This window comes from Trichechus manatus, unplaced genomic scaffold (assembly GCF_000243295.1).
Source record: "Trichechus manatus latirostris isolate Lorelei unplaced genomic scaffold, TriManLat1.0 scaffold00284, whole genome shotgun sequence".
In the NCBI taxonomy this organism is placed as follows: Eukaryota; Metazoa; Chordata; class Mammalia; order Sirenia; family Trichechidae; genus Trichechus; species Trichechus manatus.
This window is the reverse complement of record NW_004444220.1, coordinates 1,767,969-1,777,152: the sequence shown is the minus strand read 5'-3', so window position 1 is coordinate 1,777,152 and position 9,184 is coordinate 1,767,969.

The following is a 9,184-nucleotide window of genomic DNA, read 5'->3' as shown; positions in this document are numbered from 1 at the left end:
GTGGTGGTAGCCGGGTACTGGTTTCAGTCTGGTGGAGGCCGTGGTAGCCGTGGTGCATTAGTCCTTTGGACTAATCTTTTCCTTGTATCTTGTTCTCTTCATTCTCCCTTGCTCCTGAATGGGTGAGACCAGTGGAGTATCTTAGATGGCTGCTCACAGGATTTTAAGACCCTAGACGCTACTCACCAAGACAGAATGTAGAACATTATCTTTATAAACTGTGTTATGCCAATTGAGTTAGATATTCCCTGAGACCATGGTCCCCACAGCCCTCCGCCAAGCAGTTCAGTCCCTCAGGGAGTTTTGAAGTGTCTATGGAGCTTCCATGACCTTTCCTTGTACAAGTTGTACTGGCTTCCCCAGTATTGTGTACTGTCTTACCCTTCACCAAAGTTACCACTTATCTATTGTCTATTTAATTCCCTCCACACCTCCCCACCCTCCCAACCAAGATTGTTTCTTTTTGTGTGTAAACTTTTACATGAGTTTTTACAGTAGAAGTCTCATGCAATATTTGTCCTTTAGTGATTGACTTATTTCACTCAGCATAATGTCCTCCAGTTTCATCCATGTTATGAGATGCTTCACAGATTCATCATTGTTCTTTATCTTTGCCTAAAACTCCACTGTGTGTATGTACCATAGTTTTTTTTATCTATTCATCTGTTGATGGGCATCTAGGTTGTTTCCATCTTTTCGCGATTGTGAACAGAGTTGCAATGAATATAGGTGTGCATATGTCTGTTCGTGTGATGGCTCTATTCCTAGGAGTGAGATTTGCATTTTGTAGTGCTTTTCTTGTGGTGCTGACATTTTGATTGTTCCTCTTACTCTCTTGTGCTGAGTTCCTATTGTTTGTGGATTTTTTTTCATTTCTTTTTTTTTGTAGGTTTTGTTTTTTACTGAGACTTTATGTTTTTCTTCTTTATTTTAATGTGTACGTTTGTTAACTTTCTTTCTGGTTACCTTGAAATTTACCCTTATCTTGCTAGATTTGAACCAGTCTATTATTACTTGGTATCGCCTTGCCTTTCTCTCCATTAGAAGGTTCTATACCTACACCATTTATTCCCTCTTGTATTGTTCTGTTGTTGTTGTCATTTACAGATTAACCTCTCTGGTTCCTTGTTGTAATTCTTTTGGTTTTGCATAGTCTGTAAGAGTTCATTTCCTAAGTTGGTATCTGGCTAGTACGAACTTGTGTCCTGTATTCAGCCTGTGGTTTGATGTTGTTTGTTTTCCGATTGAAGGACTTCCTTTAATAAGTCTTGTAAGTTTGGTTTGGTTTTTACATATTCCCTTAATTTCTTTGTATCTGGAAATGACCTAATTTCACCATCATATTTGAACGAGAGTTTTGCAGGCTATATTAGTTTTGGCCGGGAATTTTTTCTTTCAAGGTTTTATATAAGTTATCCCATTGCCTTTTTGCTTGCATGGTTTCTGCCAAATAATCTGAGCCTAGTTTTATTGTTTCTCCTCTGTATGTGACTTTTTGTTTTTCTCTTGCTGCCATCCAGATTCATTGTTTGTGTTTGGTTTTAGCGAGTCTGATTATAATATGCGTTGGTGATTTTCTTTTGGGGTCTATCCTATATGGGGTTTGTTGAGCTTCTTGAATGGTAAGCTTTTCACCTTTCATGATATTGGGGAAGTTTTCTGTCCGCCCTTCTTCAGTGATCCTCTCTTTGTTTTCTGTTTTCTCCCCCTGTTCTGGAACTCCGATCACTAGCAGATTTTTGCTTTTGATTGTATCCCACATAATTATCAAGGTCTCTTAATTTTTCTTCTTTCTGATTTTTCCTCAGACAGAGTTGTATTCAAGTGTTTGTATTCAATTTCACTGATCCTAGCTTCCATTGTTTCTATGACACTGTCCAGTTCTGAAATCTTTTTGTTTATCTTTTGGATTTCTAGTTGTTGTTTTTGTATGATTTCTAGTTGTGAATTTATTTTAGCATTTTGTTCCTGTGCTATTTTCTTGAATTCTTCCATTTTTTGTCAGTATTTTCTTTGAATTTGTCTGCCTTTTCCATGATTTTGTCTATTTTTTCCTCATTTTTGTCTGCTTTCTGCTTCAACTGTTGGATAATTCTGAATATTAGAGATTTGAATTCCCTATCAGTTAGGTCTTGTGCCTTTTACTCTACTGGAAGGTAATCTGGTGTTTTATTTTGGACACCTACTGGAACCATCCTGTCAAGTTTTTTTTAAGTGTTTTGATATTTTCTGCTGTCTTTGGGGGCATTCAGTGGTTATTTTCCTCATTGGTTGATTGCAGATTTGTTTGTTTTTCTTGCTTTTTTGTTGTATTTTGTTATGTCTGAGCTGGTGGGCTTTGCATTCTTTGTTGTTTGCTCGTCTGTAGGCATGATTCTTTTCATTTTCTTCTTCAATGGGCAGGGTCAGTCACTCACGTATAGTACAGCAGGGCCGGTCCAGCTGAAGGGGAGTTGCTGGGTTGGGTTGATTGTGGCATGTACCAGGGCTGACAGTGCTGACTGGGAATCAGTGTAGGGCAGGTTCCAGCAGGCTGTGCCTGTGCTGTTTGGGAGTGTCATGTTCAGTGCACGGTGCAGGTAAGCGGAAAGGAGGGAGTAGATTATGATGTGTGGAGCTAAGATGAGAATGGGAAAGAGGAGAGAGGAATAGGAACCAAAAACATACACACAAACAAAAAAGAGTGCTAAGAGAGCTTGCTATTGGAGTGGAGAGATGAGAGTCTGAGAAATGGGGAAAAACAAATATAAAAAAAGAAAAAGCATAAATAAAAAAATAAATAAATCGAGAAACTGTAAATGAAGAAAGACAGAAATGGAATAATAGAGAAAATAAAACAAAACAATAAAATAAACAAACAAAAAAACCCAAAAACAAACCAAAAAAAAAAAACCCGAAAAAAAGCCCCCAGCGATGTCCTTGTGCATTTGCACAGAGTAAGAGAGTAGCTTCCAAGCCACACGGTACTGCCCAGGTAGAAGGGGCTCCCAAGCCGAGAAAAGAAAAACAAAGAAACAAATCAAAACAGAACAAATGAGAGCAAACAAACAAACAAACAACAAAGCACTGGGCGTCCCAGCAGCTTGGCGGCACAGTCCGGGAAGCAGTTCCACAGTTGAGCGGTGCCTCACAGCCCGCCAGGAAGAAGCAAAGGTGGCACATGGAGCCAGGTATTTGAGACAAAGGAGGGGGAGGTGGTGAGAGGAAAGGAATAAATCTAATGAGGTGGAGAAAAGCAACATCAGCAGCCAACAAAAGGCCCTCAGGGAGCCGGCCAGTGCGGGCGGGTGGAAACCAAGTGACATCAGGGTGAAGCTTGTGCTTCCTGGGCAAGAGGGCTGCAGGAAGCAGAGGAGGCTAAGTGGGGTTGAAGAAGGGTGGGTTGTTGGAAAGCCTATATCACTGGTTACCAGTTGTTCTGTCTCCTTCTGGAAGCTCCGTGAAGCTGCTTTCTCATACCTCCTGTTAGCTGATCTCTGATAAGAGTCCAAGATAGCGGATCCGTGCTGATAGGGTACTTCTGCACGTATCTCTCCTCACTCTCTGTTCTCGGTCATTTTCTTATTCCATTCGGTGCTTGGCTGAGTTCTTTATCTCTTCTTTTGATGCTCAGGGTTTCAGGATTGACGTGTGACTCTGTTTGACATAGTTTTTCTGATCTTTGTTGCACAGGGATGGCGTGGTGCTTCTAACTATAACGTCATGTTGCCCGGAAGTCAACTTTTCGTTTTCCTTGAACTGCTCTCAGGATACTTTCTTTGTCTTTGATTTTGGTGAGTGTGATGATATGTCTCGGTGATTTTCTTTTGGAGTCTACCCTATATGCGGTTTGTTGAGCTTCTTGGATTGTCAGCTTTTCATCTTTCATAATATTGGGGGTGTTTTCTGTCAGCAAATTTTCAATGACTCTTTTTTCTATTTTATCCCCTTGTTCTGGAACTCTGATCGTGCATAAATTTTTGCTCTTCATTGTATCCTACATAATTCTTAGGTTTTCTTCATTCTTTTCTCTGATATTTCCTCAAACAATGTGGCATCAAAAGATCTGTCTTCAATTTTGCTGATTCTGTCTTCCACTGTTTCAAATTTGCTCCTAAAACCTTTTATTGTGTTGTCCTTTTATGAAAATTTTGGCTATCTTTTAGATTTCTAATTGCTGTTTTTGTATGATTTCTAATTGTTTATTCATTTTGACATTTTGTTCTTGTATTATTTTCCTGAATTTTTCTATTGCTTTGTGTTTTCCTTGATTTGGGTATGTTTTGGTTGGTTTTCTGTGTTTTCCATGATTTTGTCTGCTTTTTCCTTATTTTGTCTGTGTTTTCCTTGATATCTTTCTTAATCTCTTGGAGAGCCCTGAATATTAGACTCTGAATTCCCAATCAGGTAGTTTCAGTGTCTTTTCTTCTGACAGAAGGTCATCTGGTGCTTTATTTTGATTACTCACTGGAGCTATCTAGTCTTTTTTTTTTTTTTTAATATGTTTTGATAGTGTCTGCTGTCTCCAAGACATTTAGGTATTATTTTATTTGTTTATTAATTGTATGTTTGTTTTTCTTCTGTTTTTCCTTTTTGTTTTGTTTACTTGTCTCTGGATGTGCAGGCTGGGCATGCTTTGTTGCTTGCTGTCCTATGGGCATGATAGTTTTCACCACCTTGTCTGGGTGGGCAGGGCTGGTCGCTCAGCCATCGTGCAGCGGGTCCAGTCCAGCAGGGGTGGACGGGGGGGGGAGATGGATCTTTCACCTGCATGTGAACCAGGGTTGGGGGCTAGATTGAGGCCAGTTCACCACAGGGCCACAGCTTGCAACAAGACAGGATCAGAGTCAGTGGGGAAAGATCTGGGGTCTGGGCTGGTCCCACTCAGGGCTATGGAGCATGGCGAGGCTGGGCCAGAGCCAGCAGGGATGCGTCTGTTGTCCAGTCAGTGGGGCAGAAGACAGAGGCAGGAGGAGGGCTAAAGGCAGAGGCAGAGGAGGCTAGATAGAGGAGGCAATAGGGTGAGTTGGTACTGTGGTCTCTGGCATTTGGGGTTGCCTGGACGGGGTGCTTCTTGAAGGATGGATGTTGTAGGAGTATGCTCCTGTGGTTACCGCTTGATAGTCTGGGCGCCTCCTTGAGCTGCAGCCAGCAAACATGGTCTTACTTAGCCCTGGGTGTGTCTGTTCGGTAGCTCTATTTCTTACTGGGAGTTCTGTGGATGTGCCTTTCTGTGTTCTTCATGAAGGGTTGTTGGCTTTATTCCAAGATGGCCATGCTTTGTCTTGCCGTTTGGTCAGGATCTCCGCTCTGTATCTCCACTCCTTCACTGTTTTCTCTCAGTTTCTTCTTCTCAGTGGCTTCTGATCTAATACTTTATCACTTCATTTAAGGTTTGGGGTTCCATGACTGACATCTGTATCTGTTTTACCTGGTTTTTAGGGTATTTGTTGCAGCAGGATGGCTTAGTGCATCTGACTAGTCTGTCATCCTGGCTCTGCTGCTCTCTTCTGTTTTTATATAAGCATTTATTGTTATAAATTTCTCTCTGAGTACCAACTTCACTGCATCCCATAGGTTTTGGTATGTTGTATTTTAATTTTCATTCAACTCTAAGTATTTTTTTCTCTCTTTATTTCTTCTTTGACCCGTTTGTTGTTTAATTTCAATATATTTGTGTATTTTTCTGTTTTCTTTCTGTTATTAATTTCTGGCTTCATTACATTGTTGTCAGAACAGATACTTCGTATGATTTCAATCTTTTCAAATTTATTGAGAGTTCTTTTGTGCCTATCCTGGAAAATGATCCATGTGTACTGGAGAAGAATGTATATTGTGCTGTTGTTGCATGAAGTGTTCTATATATTTCTGTTCGGTCTAGTTGTCTAATAGTATTATTCAAGTCTTCTATTTCTTTATTGATCTACTTGCTAGTTGTTCTATCCATTATCAGAAGTGATGTATTAAATTTGCTAACTACTAATATAGACCTGTCTATTTTTCCCTTCAATTGTGTCTGTGTTTCCTTTATAAACTTTAGAGTTTTGAGGTTAGGTGCATATATATGTATAATATTTTATCTTCTAGATGGATAGACATGTTTATAATTATGATTAAGGCTCAATACACTAGGAGGACATTATTAAAATATTTACCCACCCAACGACAAGGCTCCAAAATACATAAAACAAACTCTAATAGCATTGAAAAGAGAGATAGACAGCGCCATAATAATAGTAGGAGACTTCAACATACCACTTTCAGTGAAGGACAGAACATCCGGAAAGAAGCTCAACAAAGACATGGAAGAGCTAAATGCTACAATCAACCAACTTGATTTCATAGACATATAGCAAACACTCCACCCAACAGCTGCCAAGTATACTTTCTTTTCCAAAGCACATAGATCATTCTCTAGAATAGACCACATATTAGGCCATAAAGCAAACCTTAAGGGAATCCAAAGCATCTAAATATTACAAAGCATCTTTTCTGACCATAATGCCATAAAAGTAGAAATCAATAACTGAAAAAGCAAGGAAAGAAAATCAAACACATGGAAACTGAACAACACCTTGCTAGAAAATTACTAGGTTATAGAAGAAATTAAGGATGGAATAATGAAATTCATAGAATCAAATGAGAATGAAAACAGATCCTACCAGAACCTTTCTGACACAGCAAAAGCCGTGCTCACAGGTCAGTTTATAGCAATAAATGCACACATCCAAAAAGAAGAAAGGACCAAAATAAAAACATTAACACTACAACTGGAACAAGTAGAAAGAGAGCAGCAAAAGAAGCCCTCGAATGCCAGAAAAAGAAAACAAGAATAATTAGAGCAGAATTAAATGAAATAGAGAATAGAAAAACAACTGAAAGAGTTAACAAGACCAAAAGATGGTTCTTTAAAAAGATTAACCAAATCGATAAAACGTTGGCCAAACTGACAAAAGAAAAACAGGAGAGGAAGCAAATAACCTATATAAGAAATGAGATGAGTGACATCACAATAGACCCAACTGAAATTAAAAGAATCATAACAGAATACTATGAAAAATTGTACTCCAACAAATTTGAAAGCCTAGAGGAAATAGAAAAATTTTTAGAAACTCACTACCTACCTAAAGTAACACAAACAGAGGTAGAGCACCTAAATAAACCTATAACAAAAGAAGAGATTGAAAAGGTTATAAAAAAAAACTCCCCCAAAAAAAAGCCCTGATCCGAATGGCTTCACTAGAGAATTCCGCCAAACTTTCAGAGAAGAGTTAACATCACTACTGCTAAAGGTATTTCAGAGCATAGAAAAGGATGGAATACTCCCAAACTCATTCTATGAAGACAGCATAACCCTGATACCAAAACCAGGTAAACACACCACAAAAAAAGAAAGTTAGATATCAATATCCCTTATGAACATTGACGCAAAAATCCTGAACAAAACTCTAGACAAGAGAATTCAGCAACATTTCAAAAAATAGTTCACCATGATCAAGTACCATTTATACTAGGTATGCAGGGATGGTTCAACATTAGAAAAACAATCAATGCAATCCATCACATTAATAAAACAAAAGCGATCCACGTGATCTTATCAACCGATGCAGAAAAGGCATTTAACAAAGTCCAACACCAATTCATGATAAAAACCGTCAACAAAATACTAATAGAAGGGAAATTCCTCAACATAATTAAGTGGATTTATACAAAGCCAACAGCCAACATCATCCTAAATGGAGAGACTTTGCAAGAATTCAACTTGAGAACGGGAACCAGACAAGGATGCCCTTCATCAACACTCTTATTCAGCATGGTGCTGGAGGTCCTAGCAGGAGCAATTAAGCTAGAAAAAGAAATAAAGTTTATCCAAATTGTTAGGGAAGAAGTCAAAGTATCTCTATTTGCAGATAATATGATCTTATACACAGGAAACCCCAAAGAATCCACAAGAAAATACTGGAACTAACAGAAGATTTCAGCAAAGTATCAGGATAAAAGATAAACATAGAAAAATCAGTTGGATTCCTCTACACCAACAAAGAGAACTTAGAAAAGTAAATCATGAAATCAACACCATTTACAATAGCCCCCAAGAAGATAAAATACTTAGGAATAAATCTAACTAGAGACTTAAAAGACCTATACAATGAAAACTACAAGACACTACTGCAAAAAACCAAAAGAGCCCTGCGTAAGTGGAAAAACATACCTTGCTCATGGATAGGAAGACTCAACATTGTGAAAATGTCAATTCTACCCAAATTGATCTACAGATACAATGCAATCCTGATCCAAATTCCAGTGGCATTTTTTAATGATTTGGAGAAACAAATCACAAACTTCACATGGGAAAGGAAGAGGCCCTGGATAAGTAAAGCATTGTTGAAGAAGAAGAACAAAGTGCGAAGTGCTACACTACCTGATTTTAGAACCTATTATACCACCACAGTAGTCAAAACAGCCTGGTACTGGTACAACAACAGATACATAAACCAATGGAACAGAATTAAGAATCCAGACATAAATTCATCCAGCTTTGAGCAGCCAGTATTTGACAAAGGCCCATAGTCCATTAACTGGGGAAAAGACAGTCTCTTCTACAAATGATGCTGGTGTAACTAGATATCCATCTGCAAAACACCTATACCTCACACCATGCACAAAAAACTAACTCAAAATGGATCAAAGACCTAAATATAAAATAAAAAACGATAAAGATCATGGAAAAAAGAATAGGGACAACTCTAGGAGCCCTAGTACATGTCATAAACAAAACACGAACCCTAAGTAACAATGCACAAACACCAGAAGAGAAACTGGATAACTGGGAGCTCCTAAAAATCAAATGGTGACGCTCATCGAAGGAGTAAAAAGACAACCTATGACTGGGAAAAAACTTTTGACTATGACAAATCTGATCAGCTTCTCATCTCTAAAATCTACAAGATACGCAAAACCTCAACAACGAAAAGACAAATAACACAATTAAAAAATGGGCAAAGGATATGAACAGGCACTTTACCAAAGAAGACGTTCAGACTGATAATAGACACATGAAGAAATTCTCAAGTTCTGTAGCCATTAGAGAAATGCAAATCAAATCTACAATGAGATACCATCTCACCCCAACAAGGCTAGCATTAATCCAAAAAACACAAAATAATAAATGTTGGATACGTTGTGGAACACTTATACACTGTTG